Here is a 19931-nt window from a genome sequence, read left to right on the forward strand (position 1 = left end):
TGGCACTAGTTTCAGCAAAGGTTTATGGTGGTAGTTAGTTGGAATGATGGCAGAAGTGGAATTTTATCTTCCCTCTATGTCATGATAACAACATAGTTATGAAAACTTTTTTTTTATATTTGCCGACTTGCCAGTTTGATAAATAAGACAACATGTTCACAATCACTTACCTTCAAGAGCTTCCACTTTATATACCACTGGTGGAGCTAAAGTAAAGATGAAAAAATTTAGGAAAAATTGCTTCAATGGATCGGGCTAAATCCAAAGAAGGCCTGCCTGTATTTAGGTAGGGGGCCTAGATGGAGTTTTGGTGCCTATACCCTAAATTTTAACATTGATAACCTCAGCTATTGCTTAACTCTGCAAATACCTACTTTCAATAGTTGCTTCAGCTCTTAACAGCCAAAAATCCTACTTAAGCACACTTGAAGTTCTGTATCTACACATGCTTACTAGCACTTCAGTGTTCGTAGGTTGGAGAAGTGCAGCTTCTACACCACATTGAAGGTCAATGGAGATCCCGACAGAACACATTTCTTCTCTCCTCCCTTCCCTCCTTTTCCCTGTTGGGATGGATGATGATACCTGCTGCGTTTTTTTTTTCCCCCCAAAAACAATGGTGATGATGCTAATGATCCTGTGTTTTGACACAAGAGCTTGGCAGTTGCAGCAGTCTTCCCAGGAAATACATTAGATGTCACAAAGTCAGTGACAGTCTTAAGCATGATTAAAAGTCCATTAGGATTTCTTCCATCCTAACCAAGAGGAGTGCTGTCCTGCTCTCATTTCATGTTTCCAAGGTACTGGGGAGATGGACATAATTCCCTTTTGAAGGACTTGAATTTCACCTTTCCCACCTCCCTAGAAAGTGTTACAATGATCAGGGGCGACACTGGGGTGGGGACACTTCTCCTCTTGTAGGTCTTCTACCAGGTGTCTGTCCCTGCCTCCTAGGAGGTCTGAGCCTCCTTCTGCTCCATGGGACTGAAAATTCAGCACCGCAAAGCCTGGCCCTGCAGTGACAAAGTTCCTCTTTTGGACCAAGCAAGTACTCCAGCGTGGGAGTGAAGCCTAATTATATTTTGGTACCATTCAGTCCTTGGTCTTTTAGGTAGTACTGCCAGTAATAACTGGCAGTGATGGGCATTTAGTTATGGCAGTGATATTTTGTTACGGGAACTCCCACCCACTGCCCACTGAACTGAGGCCGCAGGTTCACACACATCGCGAAGGCAAGTGAGCAGTTCCTCAGTAGTAAGAGCTTTGGATGGCTCTTGTGTGCACAGACAGGTTTAAAAACAGGGAAAGGTATTGCAGACCCCGTTACTTGTCGAGAGAGCCACCGATTCCCGCAGCATGCCCAGCACACATACATAAAAGCAAATGTGACGCAGTGCATGGTGTTCTTCGGGAAAGGACTTCGGGAACTTCCCCTACAGACGTGGGCTGTGTCTCCTCCTTGTACATACCGCAGGGGAAATGGAAGATGAGAAACACCAAGGGTGGGAATTAAGACTCTGTTTTCATTTCCTCTTTCTTGTTTGTTACTTGGTCCTTCTCTAGTAAAAGAAAAAAAAATACGACAACAAAAAACCCAGCTGCACCTGGGTTTTTACATAAATGTTCTCTTGCACTTCAACTCGTTCACCTCCTGGCAACACTGAACTCCAGAAAGTACGGTGCACTCTCTCTTTAAGAAAGACTGCTCCCTGCCCAGCTGTTGACTTGCCTGAAGGTGAGACCTCTGCTTAAATTCATGGCTCCAGCTGTCAAAAGCAAAGAAAAGCAGCTTTTCCTTGGCGGCTCTCTGCTTTGGGTAGAATTTGACATCTTCCTCAGTCAGCAGAATTTAATCAGCATCAAGTGCCCACAGCCGCTCAACTCCACCACCGCTGGGCTGGGGAGCCAGACCTGCAGAGGAGAAGAGGGGGAGAGTCCGCAAGGCAGCAGGCACAAGCAGACACAGGCACAATCGCCCGTTTCTATAAGAAATCCAAAGCTTGTCACCGTCTAGGGAGAGCCTCATTATACCCTTTGACTTAAGAATTGCTGTTATCATGCAGTAACTTAACCCGGCTTAGGCTCTGTTGCGTCCTCCTGGGCAGCTGAGAGCGGGTAAATGGAGTGAGTTATTGACAGCTGACAATGATACTGATTTCCAAAAGAAAGCTGGTGAAATGGGCTCAGGGATATGGTTTCCCAGACTAGAGCAGCGAACAAGTAAAGCCAAGGGAGCGACTCCTGAGATTGCTGTGCCCTGTTTGCCTTCCTCCTTGGGAAAAGAGTGCCTTCCGCTATTTTCACACGGATGTCAACAAACTAAATGATCCACCTCATGAAGTAAAACTGTTGAGGCAAACACCTAACCTATAAAGCCCAGCATTTGATGCATTCATGAACCTCAAATGGACAGATTGGACCAGTCATGCAGATGTAGGTACATGCAGATGTAGGTACATGCAGACTTGTTTAGGGACCCACGACAGCAGGAAGGCATCTGCTTTTATCCAGTCCTGCCATCTCCTTCCTGCCACCGAGCCCTAAAATCTGGCAGAGCGCAGTGCGCTGGGGAGAGCTCAGGCTGAGGTGGTGGGAGGCAGGGAGGTGGTGGTGTGGCAGTTCCCATTCCAGATTTCGGCCCTGCGAGGTGTGCTGGGGGGCCGTGCTGGCCGCTTCCCTCCTGCTTCCCCACGCCATCCATCGCTGGGAGCCAGCCTGGCTGCCCCGAGACATGCATTTTGGGGGGCTCGGTCAGTGCGAGATGGCTGCTGGTAGAGCAGGAGTGTGCACGGGGTGTTTTCTCAAGGAGACCTTGTATTAGTGCTTACCCATTTAAAATAACCTATTCACAGTAAATATCATCTGCCTATGTGTTTTCAACACACAGACTCCAGACGTTCCTATACATGTAGTTCATTTCTAGCACCTGCAGCTGTTACCCATTTCCTGACAATATCATCATGCCCATTGAGGAGAGGAAGGACATGTTGGGTTGTTTGCTTTTTCAAATGTTTACCTCTTCCACCTGTTTGATATTAGCCTGCATAATGGCAGGGAGTTAAAGCAAAGGAGGCAGCAAGCAGGAAGCAAAGCAATGCCCTAGGTGAGGGAGGCTGCCAAGAAACAAGAAGGCTGGGGGGGAGGGTATTGACTTGCCTCCAACCAAGGAGGGTATTTAGTTCTCCCTTGACCTAAGCTAGGTACTGGGGGGACACTAAGTTGCCAAATGCCCCCAGCTAGAGAAGAAGGGGAGTGAGGAAGAAGGAGATGCATAAAGAGAGAGATGCTGTGGTTGGAGGTGGGAGTGCAGGTAAAGGCTTGCTGCTCGGGGAGCGGGGGGAGCTCGCAGGTGCATTGCGGCCCAGGAGCTTGACAGTGATCAATGTAGAGCTCAGGCTGTGAACTGAGCTGTGAACTGAATGTGGTGGGTTTTTTTTCCCCCTGTTCCTTTGTATTTGGGGAATGAACTTCATAAAACCTGCATTCATCGCTTCTGCTCAGCCACATGACAAACTTCTACTGAACTGTGTCCTGGAGGGGTGATGCAGCCACAATAACAAGATCCCTCCTGCTCCAGTCATTAAAAACACTGCATTTCTCATTTCACAGCGCTGGGGGAGGGGACCGAGAGCAGCCGGGGAAGCAAATCCCACTGAGGATACTGTTACAATAAGAAAGAGACCATTAACCCAGTGCATTTACCTACAGAACTTATCGACAAACATCCTACCAAAAGACACACTTTTAATCTTATCCTAGTATTGCTCATCTTTCTCAACATTTACCTTCAAAAAAGCTGTTCCTGATAAGCAGAATTACAATCTTGCTTCCCTTCTTAAACTTCTTCATTTAAAACTTCGCAGTGCTAAAAGGTACAATGCTGATCTCATGTAGAGTCTGGAGTCTCCTCTTCTCAAATGATATCCCCCTTATGTGAACAGCTAACTGAAGACATCTGTTGGATGCAATTATCTGAACGTTGCATCACTTGTTTTATGCATATTATTTTCTATATTACTCAGGGATAACGTATGTAATTCTGTTTTTCTGACAGTGATGTTATTTGTGAAGGTGGTTTTCCACTGTCCACCAGGTTCGGTGAGTAGTCAAATATTTTGTCAGATTTCTAGTAAAATGTTGTTATTGATTAATGAAGTAGATGTGCATATTTTTAATTATTTTAATAATTCTTCCCAGCCCGCTGTAACAAGGAGCAGTGAAATGCACACTCAGGTGCAGATCCTTAGCTTTCATTCACTGTAACAGGTTTTCATGGCAGGGGGTGAACTCTGTTACAAGCTTTAGGATTACCTGCTGCACAGCACTCTCCTTGTGGGAAATGGGCCAACTAATAATGTTGGATTAAAGAATAGATGGAAATGACTGAAACATATTTTCTTTTGGAGCCAGAAATATTTTGCTAGAACTTCTAAAATTTTCATTAAATCTTGTGACAGGAGCTCACACTGATTATTTTATAAAGTACTAGGGAAAACACTTTCAGCAAATGTCTGCAGAAAGCTTTTCTCTACCAACTCCATTTTATCTGTTTTCTAAAAAAAAGGCCCTGTAGACTCTGACACAGCCAAGTTGCTGCGGCTTACTAAAATACCAGTGTTAGCTGAACCCTGGTAATTGTACAAACACGTGCTTTTAGCTGGGGCAAACACAAGATAAATGACATTAACTTTTCTCTGGGGTATAAACTAACATGTTTCACCTCACAGCGGGAGACGTGATTGCAGGTCAGGCAGAGCAGCCTGGCTGATGGGCAGTGACTCGCTACGCTGAGGTTAGCCTGAAGATGCGTCTCAGCCTGGTGCGAAGCCCTGGTCCTTCCCACCAAGGACAACAAGGGTCCTTCCCTCATGCCTGACCTGGTGAGCACAGAGGGAAAGCGTATTATTAGTGTTATTTAATTTGCATTACTGTGATAGTTAAGAGCTCCGGTTTGGATTAGGGCTCTGTTGTGCTGGGCGCTGTATAAACACACATGAAAGCGTGACACTGTCCTCAAGAGCTGCCTGCCTTATACAAACACACACGGGAGTCGGGTACGGTTTCACACTGAGGTTGGGCTTTGTCTTCCTTAGTGCCTTCTGCTGTGCCAAGCATGTTGTCAGCTCTTGCAGATCCTCCGTATTTAACAGCCCACACCTCAGCCTGCTCTCTGCTGAATTGGTAATTTGGCAAGTTCCCGTGTTTGTGTAGCACGCAGTAGGTTACCCAGAAGGATACTTGAGGCCAAGCTGGGACAGACCACGTGAGTCTATTTTAAGAGCAGCTACAAAAAATCCCCACGTATTGCAGTCCTGAGTGGGGAGAGCTTGAACTGGCTGAGGAAAACAAGCCACATAGCACTAGGCAAGGCGGGGGTCAGGAGGAGGCAGAGCTGAGCAGGGAGGCTTGTTGGGTCCGCTACAGGCGTGATCCACGCAGGACGACTGAGCAGCCTGAAGGGCTGCAGGGCTTGCTGTCCCATGGGAAGCATCTCCCCGTTAATGTTGAGACAGGCTGTTAATAAACAATAACAAAATTGTCTTTATACACCTCAGAGGAGGTGACTAAAGCAGGAGCAGAGAGCAGCAGTTAGTTTACTCTATGAGAAATGTTTATTCATTTTCTCCGTAGGCTGTTAATAGGACTTCTGGCTTTAGCAGAAGAAATCTCACCTTGTTCCCTAAAACTTGCTCAATAAAAATGAGTCATAAGTAATTTCCGTGTTTTGAAGCAGTGATCCTTCCTTCACCCTATGTAGGAATGGCAGGGTGACACCTGAAAAGGAACTGGATAAAAACCTGTTGGGATGATACACTGTGTTCAGTGGCCTACAGTTGCAGTTTCATGGTGGTGTACATCCAAACGGTGCTTGACATTTCTTATTTTCTAAAGGTGAGGAAGTAATCTTCTCCTAATTCCCCCTCTTCCTTTCAACGTTAAAGATCTGACTACATTACTCCTTCAAAACTCACTTAGAAAAGCTACATCCCTTTTTATAGATAGCCAGTAAGTTCAGTTGTGTTGGAAGACTGCCCTTTGGGACAGAGCTCACCAGCCTGGCTACAGCATCATTTACAGATATGTGCTGTGCTGCTGGCAACTGCAGCGTCTGGTGGGTTAAACAAGTGATGTGGGCAGATTGAGGCGGGAAAGCGTTTACATATCAAAAGGTGTAAGAATTCTCAAAACCGGTATAAACCTAATAAACAAGTCTCATCAGGTGTTGTTCAAGGCGGTTTGGTTTTGTTCGGAAGTAAGAATGCAATGCAGTCAAGGTGTTGTGGTCTGACTGATAAACCAGTTCTGGTCACGATGGGGCACAATGCCTACACCGCTCAGCTAAACCTCCCAGCGAAGTGCAGCGTCTCCCCTTTGTTTCAGTGCCTTGCACTCTGGCCCACTCACGTCATCAGTCACTCCCTATTAAAAATACACCTTTTTACTCTTGTAGACAAAATGCATAAACATTTGACCCCTGGAAAGATGATATACAGCTAAAGACAGCCTTTGAAAAACCTGGAGTATGTACCTGCATTATAAATTCCTCCTCTCTCCCAGGACCAGCACAGTAGGAAAAAAGATAATCGGTTGCGTCTCTTGGTCTCGCTCTCCACCCCGCTCCCTCATCTCCCTTGCGCTTCCCCCTCCTTTGTGCTGTGGGATGTGCCAGCACTCATCTTGGCAAAAGCCAGTCTTGGATCTTAAGACCGAAGAAAACTCCAGTGAGTTCGTGACAAGCTCAGCCTCTACCAGGACTCCTCTCCTCCCGCCCCAGCCCGCACCTCGGGATGATTACCTGGTGCTGGTGGGCTCTGGGGAGATGGAAGAGAGGGGCGTCCGCACCCAGCACCACGTGGCTGCCTGGTGAACACGTAGCTTGTGCTCTCATAAATCAGGGCTTTGCAATGTGTGTACATGCATGTGCGAAACTGCATGTGTGCAAAGTGCGTGTAAATGTGTGTGCCCCACAGGCAGACACCACCCGCAGCGGGACAACAACAGGGCACTGCCATTCAGTCTGGTCTTGGTCTGTGTTTTCAGTGGGGAAGTGAAATGAACAAGTGCTTTGCCATCAGTCACGGGGACCTCGGTCCTTCTCTGTACCCAGGGCAGGTAACATCAGCTACTCCACTGCACCCAGCTACTGCCTTGTTCGCTCTCCCTTGTCTTTGGCCTTTCTAGAAATATCTAGAAAGATCACCTGCAAGACTTCCCACTATCACCACTTTTGGTGGTGGTGATTTCATGACACAGAAGCCGCCTATTAGGAGTTGCACAGCAGCTCATTTTCCAAAGAAGCTACCAACCAACAGTCAGGAGACAAAGCACTGATTCTTCTTCAGCCACACACAGCCTGGTCTGGATTTCAACCAGGGACCGAGATATGACTGATTTCAGTTCTTACCCCCAGTACCTAATGGTATCTTGTCCCAATTGCTAAAAATTACATCACTCCATGAGTAAACACCCATGCTGTTCTTAATGCATACACATCTGTAAAGTCCACATCAGGACTTCGGATAGAAAGGGACCAACTGAGCCTTCTACATCATAAAAAGTTGTGAATCTCCATCCTAAGCTTGTTCTCTATTTTCCCTTTGTTAGATTTAATGGAATTTTTTTAATACAAGCTTGTTCTCCTAGTCATTATTTTATACCATCTTGTTCTTGTATTAAGGTCATGATTTAGTTTAAATAATTACTTTTGTCTCCCCGTTCTTTTCTCCTCTAACATATCTAAAGGCTCCTGACCCTGCTTATCCATTCTTGCTGTTTTGTTGCTCCATAAATCAGTTTATTTTATGAAATCCTTCGAGAGACTTCTCATTTTCTTGATCATCGGTTGTTCTGGTCTTTTTTTTGTAAATATGGATGATAAGTGCTGTGTATGTTGTTCTGGATGACGTTTTGATACTGCCTTTCACAATGGTGGCAATGCTTTTCTAATTAGCTAAAGTATCTTGTCTAATACATCCTGTGACTGCATTTACCTCTTCCATGGCTGTCACGCTGGTGGCTCAGTTACCCTGTAATGAATGACAATACCTTGGCCTTTCTTCACCAGTTTCTTCCAAGCGCTGTGTTCCTGCCTTTACAGCAAGAATTCCTAGATGTATGACCTTTTGCACTGTGAGTTTCTGAAGTCATCAGTTTTTTTCCTGATATTCTACTTATCCTGTCTGCTGATGAGACATCTCATCTTCAGTAAATTTCATTAGCACATTATTATTGTTATTGCTATTATTATGCCTCCATCAGCCCTGCTTAAGACAAATGATAATAAAAGCTCCTTAACATTCATGTTATGCTGTTCCTGGTGGGAACCTCATTCCTTAAGTTACAACACAAAACTTCTGTTGCAATTCCTTTTCCTCAATGACAGAAGCTACCAATGGCATCACCTTTGCCCGTCTGTTTCTGCTGGATGTTTTTCTCCAGTGCAAGAAAGGCAAGAGGAAAGCAGACTTCTTAACCACGCAGCACAGAACAGCAGCACGGCGTGGTGCGATCACCTTTGAGCAGAGCCGAGGGCGAGATCCCCAGATGTACCTGGTAAAGTAGTTGACATACCTATGGAGGGGGCCAGAAAAGGATTTCTGCTACTTGTACACTCTTCCCAACTGTGCTTTATGCCAGAGCAATCCGGGAGCCGTTGTGCACACACGTTTTACCAGGGTTCAGCAGTATCTAGCTGTGCCCTTCACTCCAAGCACAGAAGAAGCTAGAAACGCCCCCTGGTCTCAAGTTTGTGTGGCAGTTCATTGTCTTCAGTCTGGTCAGCTCCATGGGGGAAGTCTCAGGGCTTTGAGTGCAGCGTTTCCAAACATTGAGAACAAACCCTAAGCATTTGTAAAAACCGCAGAGCGTACAGTTAATACACCCAGATGTGCTGTCAGCCCCACAGCACTGCATTGGAGTGGATGGAGTGTGTAAATCTTGGAAAGGTTAAAGCTGAGAGACCAGCGATATGCATAAAGACTCGTGTTCCTTCCAGGAGGAGGAGGGGGGTGAGGTGTTATCATTCTCCATTAATCACTTACATCTCCAACCTGCCTAAATCCTCTGAAAAGAACCAGCAAAGAAAACACCAGCTGCTGTAGCTCCTACTTTTTCCTCTGTACCCTCCAGTCTCCCTCCCTCCTCCCTCCCTTCCCCAGACTGTGTTTATTTTTACTGCTCGTGAATCAGCCAGGAACTTGCTCCCTGCAACAGGATCAGCTGAGAACAAGCTGCAGATTGAATGTTCCCTGAAATCCTGGGTTTGTTTTGTAGCTTACAACCAGCAGCAAAACAGTGGAGAAAAGGGGAGAAAGTGATACACCTCTGCTTTCTCACCCGGGAAGATGGGACTTTCATTCTGCAGAGAGCGGGACTTCCCCAACTTGCTCTTTGAATGCAGGGCAGCTTTCGCTAGAGATTTTGAGCACACTTAGCTTATGAAAGTCACTTAAACTGTGAGCGCTTTGGGAAGGCAACCATTGTTTTATATAGGGGCTCCAAGCTCCTACAGTAACCTGGACCCATCGCACCAAACCACCGCACCACACCATAAGCAGCACAACAGCTCTCCCTTCGGCTGTTTCTTCTCACATCGCTGCGATGTAAGAACTGCCCTGTTTTGAACAGCAAAAGGATTCACCCACCAAGCTCCATCGTGCCATGGCTACCCCAGCTCTGGCATCAGTGCTAGGACTCACCCAGGGGGCAGGGGCAGGCAAGCCCCTGTGTTAGCCAAGTCACTGCCATGCTGAAAAGACCCTACCCCAGGGTGGCAGCCAGGTACACGACACAGGGCAGCGAAGAATGACAACTGGTGACAGAGACATGACTAATGGGGAGGAGAGAGATGAGAAGGAGGGGAACAGGAAGGGAAAGATGGAAAGGAAAAAAGGAATTGAAGCACACCCCCAAAAAAAGTGTATGTAGGAAAGCAGAAAAAGAAAAGGCAAATTATTCCTGGGAGAATGAGCATTTTCCTCAGCTGGGGTAGGGTTGTCTCTCTGGTGCCTCTCTGAACCCACACTGTCTGACCAGAGAACCCAGGAGCGCAAGACCTGTCACAGGATGCTTTCTCCAGCCACGCTGCTGTCCCGGTCTCTAGGAGGATCACACTATTGATCCCCAAGCGGTGAGAATCTGGGGAACCAGTGTTGGAGTCCTGTCCTCTACAGAGCAGGGAAATCCTTATTTACAGAGCCACCAAAATACTAGCTTTCTACAGACTATTGTGGTCAACCAGTCCAAAGGCCATCCCAACACACGCCATCCGACAAATCATTTGTCATCCAATTTACATCCAGCATTTCAACTCGTACGGCTTTGAAAGCCATGAAGTGCTACCCTTCTCACCAAGCCGAATGGCAAAGCACTCAAGTTGTGGAGAGGGGTGCGCCTCCCGCGCAGCACTGCCACGGCACGCACCGGGAGGCTGACTTGTCACTTCGGCACTGGCCTGGTGCAGAACTGCTAATCTCTTTCAGATTGAAGAGGCTGTTTGCTGCCAAGTCTTCTCTGCCAAAAGATAACTTTATAATACTGATAATCAGGCGCCCTGTGATGATAAAATGCCTGTTGCTTGCCTCTGTATGAAGAGTTTCTTGCTGACAAGCTGCTTATTATGGCAAAGCATTTGCGTTATGGAAAAAGCAGAGCCATTTACTGAAAAGTGGCAAAAAAAAAATCTTAGCTGAGAAGTGGAGAAAGTGCAATTAATTAATTTGTTTCTGAGTCTGACCTCTAGACATAATAGATTTTATAGCACAGCTATATATTGTAATTACAGGATAGAGCAAGCCTATACTGTAGCTTGTAGTTGAGCGCGTAATGAGGAGTGAAAGATTGATGTTCAGTGTGGTCAGATGACTAATACACCGGTAACAACTGAACTGGTCGAGCAAGAGTAACAGGCACCTGAGATAACATTTGATGTCTTGCTGAATAATGGTGGTTTCCTATGTTGATTATCTTCCTCTAACCTGGTAATTAACTTGTCCTAACAGCACTGAGTGCAACACAACATTGGGGATGCTGCTGCTGCTCTGTGTGTAGTTGATGTCATGTCACTGCTCATCCCTTTGTCCTCCCTCAAGAGCACTATGGGATTTTCCCAGACTGCACACAGTAACCATGGGCACATAAACACAAATGACAGATGATAGATGCCTTCTGAGAAACTTGCTTTAATGTTAATCTTCAATCTTGTCTGGGAAAACAAAGAAAGAAAAGATGAACGTGAGAGAACATCATGCCTTGATTGCAAAATAATGTTAGGTAAACCTTTAGCATAGATGAAGCCAGTTTCATCCTAGGATATGTGGGAGGGTTTTTTGGTCTTGAACATAACCTTTTTGTGATGTTCTTCATAAAGACCCAGAGGTCTCCTCCTCCAATGGGGTTCAATTGGGTTCTAGCTCTCCTGCTGTGTTCAGGTGATGATAAAACACTGTTGGGTCATTATAAGGTTGAAGCATGACAGATTCCCTACGTTACTATGTCTCACTGACTGAGCTCTATGCAAAACTCAACTGTGTTTAAATCCTGGAAATGCTACTGCTTTTACTGGCACTATAACCCAATCACAACTTGCCTGAAAAAAAAACCCAAACCAAAACCAACAGGTGGGATTCTTAGGTGAATTTTCCCTTTAAAAAAAAAAAAAAAAAGGTAAAAAATAAACAAACAAAAGAAATCTTTAGATGTAGAGGTTTCTGGCACACTATTCTGTAAACCTAGTGCAATACCTGCATGCCATATTTCAAGCAATGCCACTCCTGGACTTTAAAAGCTGTAGGACTCAATTGTCACAGGTTTTTAACGCTACAGGCAATAGCAAAGGAATTGCACTTATAATCCCTGCGTTGCTTCTGAGAATTTCCTTGGCAGGGCTGCATTTAAGGCTCCTTGAGCTTGATTGGCAATGGCTGGGTTACCTGCTACTGCAAGCAGTGGTGACTCACCTGGGATTTCTATAGCCTGAGCACTAACAAAGAGCCTGTGACTTCCAATCTGCCTGGGGCTCCTGTCTGCTGCTCTGTGTGCGTCTGAAAACAACATGTATTTGGAAACTGAGAGGGGGAGGCAGAAATGAAGGGACAGGGATAGCAACAAACTCAGATTACAGTTTGGGTACCTGCGTTTCTGAGTGGCTCCAGTCGCAGTTACAATGCTTAGTTCAATCTGCTTTACAGAGCTACCCCCTGCAACCCTTAACCTCAGAAGATGCATTTGAAAAACAAGGCCAGTAAGTGAGGTAGGATTTGGATATGAATGGGGATCATGCAAGCCAGACTCTGGCATGGTAGCAAGGGATGCTGCCTGAGTGTGTAGGCAGCAGGATGAGAGTAGGAGAGTAAAGGCACTCTGTGAGCTGATAAGGGTGGATTAAGGATTTGGCACTGAGCAAACCATTAGAGAAGGACGTTGTTAAGAAAGGCAGAGTGAGGAATCACTGCCAATGCCGATCCTGCTCTAATGAACTGACCACGGCTGGAAATGGTTATCTCAGAACGGTGCTGAAAACCATCCTCTAGGACAGATGAGATGTTTTAGGTGTTATAAGAAGGCATGAGTGACTCTTGCTGACACTGATGCTCCAGAAGCGCTGCATGTGGATCTCATTTTCTCTCTCACAGGAGGCAGGAGGAAAGACACAAACTACTAATATTCAGCTGCTATTTCAGACCCGCTGCCAAGGGGTCCAGGCTACTTGAATGGCAAGAGATACTTACGAGCCCTCCTTAATGCAGTCTTGAGTGCCTCTGCCTCCTCTCCCCTACTGCCCAGGGTGGGCACGTGAGGTGGGGGGCGGCCGGGGCAGAGGGGGGAGGCAGGCGGACAGCTCATGTAGAAAACAGTTTTGCTATGCTTAGATCCTGCAGGTTTTGCTTTCCCCCTATTGTTAAGTGGCATTGAGCACCAGCAAAACAGGAAACCGCTTCCTCCAGCCGCTGACCCAGCCATCCCAGGGCAGCTGCTGGCTGCACAGAGTGGCCTCCCCGCGCCACCCTGTTCCTAGAAAGTGTCTGGACGTTTGGAAGTGCCTTAGGGAAGAGCAAGAAATATTAGTAAAGCTTGAATAAGCAGGTACACTTGGCAGCTCTTACAAGATGGGAGTCATACTGGAAATATCTGGTGGTAATGGCCAAAGCCATCTCTGTTTTTCCAAACTTAGGGCTTATGGAAGTGACAGCAATCATGTCTAAGCCAATCTCGGTCACCTCACTCATCTGGTAACTAACTTAATTGTCTCTTTGTTGTGCCGTGCAGCTCTTGTATCAGACATCCTCACTTGGGCTGTAAAGAAACTATTGTTTTACAGGCACTGCAGCTTGTGTTGTGATCCTTAAATCTCAGAAGTCCAGCCAGGTCTCGCTTCGCTGGGCGGCCGTAGCAGAGGCAGGAAACGGTGCTGGTGAGGTGGTAGGTGACCCTGTTCTTCCTGAGAAAGCAACACCCCACGGTATCAAGAGAATATACGCTGCTTGGGTTTTTGTCCTTCTGAGGAGACTGCAAATGGAGGATAGCAAAGACCTTGTGGCTCCTTTTCTAATTGCACATCCCCTGGTGTTCTCTGATATCAAGGACAATGTCATCCTCCCTGGTGACATTCTGCTGACCTAGAATTCCCATTGACTTGTTTTGTTGTGGGTTTGTTGTTTTTTTTTTAACATGGTGTGATATTCTTCATTCTGTCTCTCAAATACTTACATAGAAAAAAATAATCCTGTAACCTCACTGGGAATGTCTGGTGGATATTTTTCACAACTGCATTTCTGTGTTCATGAAAGTAGGACACATCGACGTGAAAGAAATGATGCTCAACCCAATCTCTGTCACCTCATTACTCTTGAGCTCCAACTTAATTACCTCCCTTGATGCTTTGCACAGCTCTTAACCATTCTGCGTCTGCTTAGAAATCTGCCATGCAAAATGAAGTGATGAGTGTATACCCTCTTCCTCCTGGAGAGATGAGCTGTGGGGTTTGGTAAATATCATTTCTAGAGCACCCCGAAGGTGCATCGCATTGTACAGGCCTGATCCTGCACCACTGGAGTTCACAGATGACTTACAAAGACCCACTGGAACCACACTGAAAACTCATATCACAAAATTGGTTTAAAGATAATAGCGAAGTTTTAACCCCGATGCACTTGTGGTTTATAGTTTAGAGCTCCAAAGACAGAAGTTGGGTTAACAGCTCCCAAGTTCTGACCTCCTGTATACCCCTATGGCTGTATTGACGCCAGTGGGATTGCAAGGAAGAAGAATTTGATGGTTTATTTTCAGAAAGTCTTTCTGTCCCTCGTGTGAAAGTTCATGCCCCAAAGTGGAGGGGACATGTCTGAACGCCTTGTAAAACTCACTCCTGGTTCACACACAGACCAAGGTCTGCCATTTGAGTAGCCCTGTAACCCTCAAAAATTATGTGAGCTATACAGTGAAAATTAATTTCACATCCCTAAAAATTTAAAATACATTAGTTTTAAGAGTTAAAAATAATATGAGGTATAATTATCAAGACATTATAATTTTGGCCATGGAGAAGATAAACTGGGAGTTCAACCACAGTAAACATCGTGTTATAAGGATACGAGCACATTCTGATACATTTTTGTTGGTTTCTATATGAGTGTCTCGTTTATCTGAACTCAAACCCGATGCTAGTGTTAAGTCACTCTTCTAGAGACTCGTTCTGCCACACGGCACAGCACTCTCGGCCACGCAGTCTCCAGTTCACGTATATGTGTAGGGTGCGGTGTCTCTTCCCAGCGGCAGCAGGGAACCGGGGAGGCTGCCGGAGGAGAGCAGAGCGGGGACAGGACAGCTCAGCTGTGTCACCTCGCAGGTGCACTCCTTCAGAACAGGCTGTTCTTACACTTCCCTCCGCTCTGCTCGCAACTGAAAGTTACTGGGACAAATGTACCTTCAAAACGCGCTGTGGATGCCCATACTGCATATCTCTGATTTGTTTTGTTTCGTTTTAACTGACCGTTTTACTGCAGTGTTTTGCATTGGTTTTGGAGGTCTGTGAGACTCTGTTTTGTTTGTAGTGTTCTTTAAAAGTAAACACATCTGGCAACATGTTGCTGCTTCTCCCTAAGCCCTTCCTCATACTCGGGGAGTTAACCGAATTGCCTCTTTAATTTCACCGTTCTCAGAGGTGTGCTGTGCACTACGGCATTTTCCATGGATTCACAACATACGTGTCACTGCAGGGATGCACTCCCTCTGGTGCATTGTCCCCAGGGTGAGCTGTGCCGCAGGTTTCCCTAGAGAACACAGGTGACACCGTTAGTTGTACAGATGACCAGTTCAGCATCTGGGCTGCCATTCTTTTGGCCTTTTTTTCCCCCATTTTTTTGAGACACAGGGGCTTGTCACAAAACCATTTTGAGCACGTGTCAGACACAACAATACGGTAAATATACGTCCCTTATCTTCCCTGATAGAGAGCTTTCTAAAATTTGGACGGTACTTCAAAACCATGAAGTCCTTTTCCAACAAACAATCTTTTTGTGTCTCACTCCAGATAGGCTTTGGTTTTCACTACAATAGTAATGCCGTGCATTAGGGTTTTAAGAAACTTATCTCTATCTATTTCCTGGTCTCCCTCACAAAATATAAATCACTGTTAACGTTGCTATTACACAACGAAAGTCAGTGCCTGTAACTCAAGGTTACACTTAACCTATCTTTGAAACTCATTTTGTGTAAATAAAACATAATATTAAATAAAATAGGAGAACTTCACTAAGATGAAGAGAAATGTTTAGGAAAGAGCTCAGGTCCTAAGACATGAGAGAACACCTCCTGTTTCTTGTGGAGAGCTTCTCCTTGGAAGTTGGCCTTCTCAGCAGGGGCTCAGCAGCTTTCTGGTGGCATATCCTGGTCTCAGAATGATCTTTTTTCACATGCCTTGTTTAGTTGTCTGTCTGAATCTATACAGTATTCAGAATCTCTCTCTTTTTCATGGTTACCAGCTGATCAGGCAAAGAATACCACTTAGTGCACATATATCTGTCCTGTTCAACTGCTCTCGGATCACGGTTCTCTTGTATGTCATTTATTTCTTTTCACAAGGGACACTTAAAAAGAAGGTTAGGGCCTGATTTGGGGACTGACATTCACCTGTACCCACGCAACCCCCTAATTGCTTTGTTGGAAATCCACCTACAGCTAGAAAAACTTCACTGCCGTAGTTAGAACTTTTCTTCTTTATTTCCCTGGCAGAGAGCTTGGGGATGTTTTGGTAGCTATTCCAGGGTTAATTGTCTTTCTGCCCAACCAGCCGCTGTTAAATGTTGGCTCTGGAAGGCTTTTCCTTTGCCCATTAATCTCAGATCTGGTGAGGCCAGTAAGGCAGTGAGGTGTGCATCTCTGTTTTTACAGTGCTAATGATAGACTTGTAAAAGGGGGGGAGGCTGTGGCTGGGGTTTTGCTGTAACACTGGCTCTTTTTCCTGTGCATAGCTACACTTTGACGTGGTATGCTTGAACTTACAGATCAAAGAGAATTACCAAAATGATCCACTTGTGAATTGTGGGCCATTATCTGTTATTAACTCATCTTGAGCACTGTGGTAAGCAAACTGTAATTTACAGTATGTTATTACATTTCTGCTCACTGTGGTGTGCGGCAGCTGAGTGTGTGTGTGTGTGATAGTCCATAACGAGAAGTAATCTTTTCTAGCTAATTCAAATACATCTTTGCCAACCCCTACTAAGGTTGAATAAGAATTTAATTTACTTCTAATAATTTTGTTTTTCTGCTTCCTGCCCCTCCCACCACATTTAGGAGAGGAGAAGGTTTCACCTTCTCCCTTTCTCTCCAGTACATGCTTGCTTCCAGGAAAACTTGGAAGCGCAGCAACAACCTCCTCCAGTTCTCTGCCAGATTTCCTTCAGGACTTAATGATTCAGGTGGCTTCATTTGCTAAATTTTTGCCAAAAAAAAGTAGTTCTCTACTGACACCATATAATAAAGTTGAGCAAACAGGAGGGCTGGTAGGAGACTTATTTTTATTGCCTGGCTCTGGTCACATGACAGCTCAGGTTACAAAATACTAATACCCCTGCCAACCCTCAGGATCCACCAATTCCTCTTGCTACTGTTTTAATCCAGCCTGTCTTTTCTTTTCTTCTTTTTCTCCCCCCCCCTTTTTTTTTTCCTGAGGGCAGAGGGTGAAGGAGACGGCATTAGACTGGGACAGGAGATAGAGTGGAAAGCAAGTATATCATGATTGGGAGTATCCCTTTAGCTCCTTCACTGTTTGTTCAGCACTTTTTCGCCAGCTGAATAGCTTATTCCCTCTGAGTGTTGGCAGCCTTTGGCAGAAGTAAAGCTATGTCAGCATTCCCCTGTTCCATCTCTTTTTTGGAAAAGAATCCTTTAAAATATTCCATTTTCACCTTGTTTGCAAGTTGTGATGAAGGCTTCTCCCCCAATTAAATTGTGACATTTTGGCTTGAAAAACAACTTCAAGATCAGGAAGATAAGCTAACACACACGCACACACTCCAAAAAAAAAAAAAAAAAAAAATCCTCCTTGTGGAAAGAAATTCAGCAATTCAGTGGAGCCCCTTCTTTTGTTAGCAGTGAGACATATATTTTCAGAAAAATAGCTGATAAAACAATAGATTTGAAAAATGTAAACTTTATGCAACTCTCTGGAGTTCTTCACAGTGGTTTCCCCTTTGTCCCTTCTTCCAGCACACAGCAGTACCAGAAGCTTTGGTGCTACGGGTTCCTGCAAGGAATCCACCTAGATAGGTAGATGCCCAAGATCGTTGTGCAATCCCTGACGCTCTAGTGACGCTGCTGCTGATACCTCAGCTACTTTAAGGTGAAAACAACTGTGTCCACAGTGTACCGAAGGCACAGCTCAGCAACAGAAGTAGCTCCTAATAGTAGGTTTAGATTTTTGTGCAAAAGGAGAAAAGAACTCTATGGTGCTCATCCCACAGGCATTGATGGTTTTTGTTGTGTAAAAGGTATAGAGAATGACTATGTATCTTTCTCCACCTTTGTGAAAGAAAAGCTGTGGTACAGGTAAGTTAGGAGACTGGTTCAAGGCAACACAAGAATTCTCTGGTGAATTCAAGAGTGAGAATTCAGGTGAGAGTTGTCCCCGTGTTTCAGCTAGGAGACCACCCATCTTCTCTTTTGGCGAGCATGAGTGGAAATGCACTTCTGCCTTCTGTCTGTGACCATGATAGTTTCCAAGGGGGAGTATGTTGCAATTGTTTTACTTTTTCCATTTCTGCTTTTCTTCCACGAGTTGCCTATAAAGGTCTGCAATACTATCACACTATTGCATCGTCCTCATTCAGAGCTCTCTTGAAAACACAACCCCACTCTGATTGCTCGCAGAACAACCTCTTGTAATTAGGAGCTTGTTATGACTGCAACCGGGCAGGGTTAGAGGAAGTAGGTGTCAGCAATGACTCCTTGCATCCACCTGTCTTCACCTGTTGTGGACACTGGCTGTAAGCTTTTAGGGGCAGGGACCATCACTTTCTACAGCCTGTATAAGGCTTCGGCCTGTCAGTACTTCTGACCACAGCACTGATGATGTCCCTTTAGGATGCCCGTTTTCAGAAGACTTAAATAACACCTATTCCTCACTTCAGTTTTTATGAGTTTTGTTATGCTATGAGAACCAACGAAAATTGTTTTTCTGAAGCCTTTCCACCGTAACTGCAAATAATACAAGTGCAAGAACATCAGGAGGATAATACCATCCACAGCTAGGGAAAGGCAGTGTTGGATCTCTGCACTTGCTTTGACTCCAACATAATGGAGTTAATTTAATAAACTGATAGATTTTGATAAACCATGGCCGTGTTGTGATGACCTGCTTCTTCGGTATTTTCCTTGTTCTTTAGGCAGTTTCATTTCTGTGTGCAATCACAGCACCCTCTACTGCCTCTTGCTTAATCTGCAAAAGGATGGCAAATGATTGTAAACTCTTTTTAAAAAGGACTTTTGGAGTGACTAGACTCCCTGAAGTGTTGCTTTATATATGAAACTACGCCCCCGCCATGAGAATGGTAACGCAAGGTGTTTCAGTTCTATTTAGAAGGCACCCCTGAGTTCCTAAATGAACAGTGTGAATTCCTCAGGGGCTCCAGCACCCATAGCTTGACAGCAGGTTTCCCCTTGTATCTGTATATAAGGCATTATGTTCCACTTTTGTTAGGTCCCTGGGGAAAAAAACGAATCAATTGCCCTTGTGAGAAATGTGAAAAGGCACTAGATCAAATGCTAATTCTGTGTCTTTCCAGATCAACTAACAGCAAACTCCAACTTTCCGGAATCTGCCCCTCGGGAGCTGCACCTCTGCTGGGAGTGTGGTGTCCTCTCGCCCCACCCAGACGCTGGGTTCCTCTTTGCTGCTCCTTGTGCAAACCTCGGGGCCTCCTTCGTTTCCTCTCAAATCAGGCCCTTCTCCCTGCCAGCCTCCAGCCGGCCGCGCTCAGCCGCCGAGCCTCTTTCCACCGCCCACTCCAGCACCTCGCTGGAACCACGGCCAGCTGCAGTTCTCCGCTTGCACGGGGAGCCAACGGGCCGCCCGGGCACAGCCGGCCGCCCCCACCCGCTGCAGTGACAGGGAGTCCGAGCTGGCCGATCACCCCCGCCCCGCTCCTGCGGGGCCCAGGCCAGCGCCCCGCTCCTCGGCAGGCCGCGGCCTGCTAGCCGCCGGTCGTTCAGCCCCGTGTGCCGGCCGGCGGGTGCCGGGAGCCATGGGCCTGCCGGGGTAACGCAGCGTGTGAGGAAGGGCACGGCCGCCGTTACCGGCCCGCCGCAGGGGGGGGTATAACGGGGAGGAGGTGCGAGTTGTGTAACGGCAGCGGCTACCGCGGAAGCCCGCAGGGGCCGGCGGATCCTCCTCCCCTGGGGGCGCGCGGAGGGGCGGGGCCGGGGCCGGGGCC

General features: G+C 46.1%; 1 non-coding gene across 1 annotated transcript; it reads right to left on the bottom strand.

Moving 5' to 3' along the window:
• Positions 1–682: 682 nt before the first annotated feature.
• On the bottom strand, positions 683–798 carry LOC141466265 (U6atac minor spliceosomal RNA). The gene has a single exon (XR_012463301.1). It is a non-coding gene; the product is annotated as a U6atac minor spliceosomal RNA (small nuclear RNA).
• Between the last annotated feature and the right edge of the window lie 19133 nt (positions 799–19931).

Source organism: Numenius arquata, chromosome 6 (genome assembly GCF_964106895.1).
Source record: "Numenius arquata chromosome 6, bNumArq3.hap1.1, whole genome shotgun sequence".
NCBI classification, from domain to species: Eukaryota; Metazoa; Chordata; class Aves; order Charadriiformes; family Scolopacidae; genus Numenius; species Numenius arquata.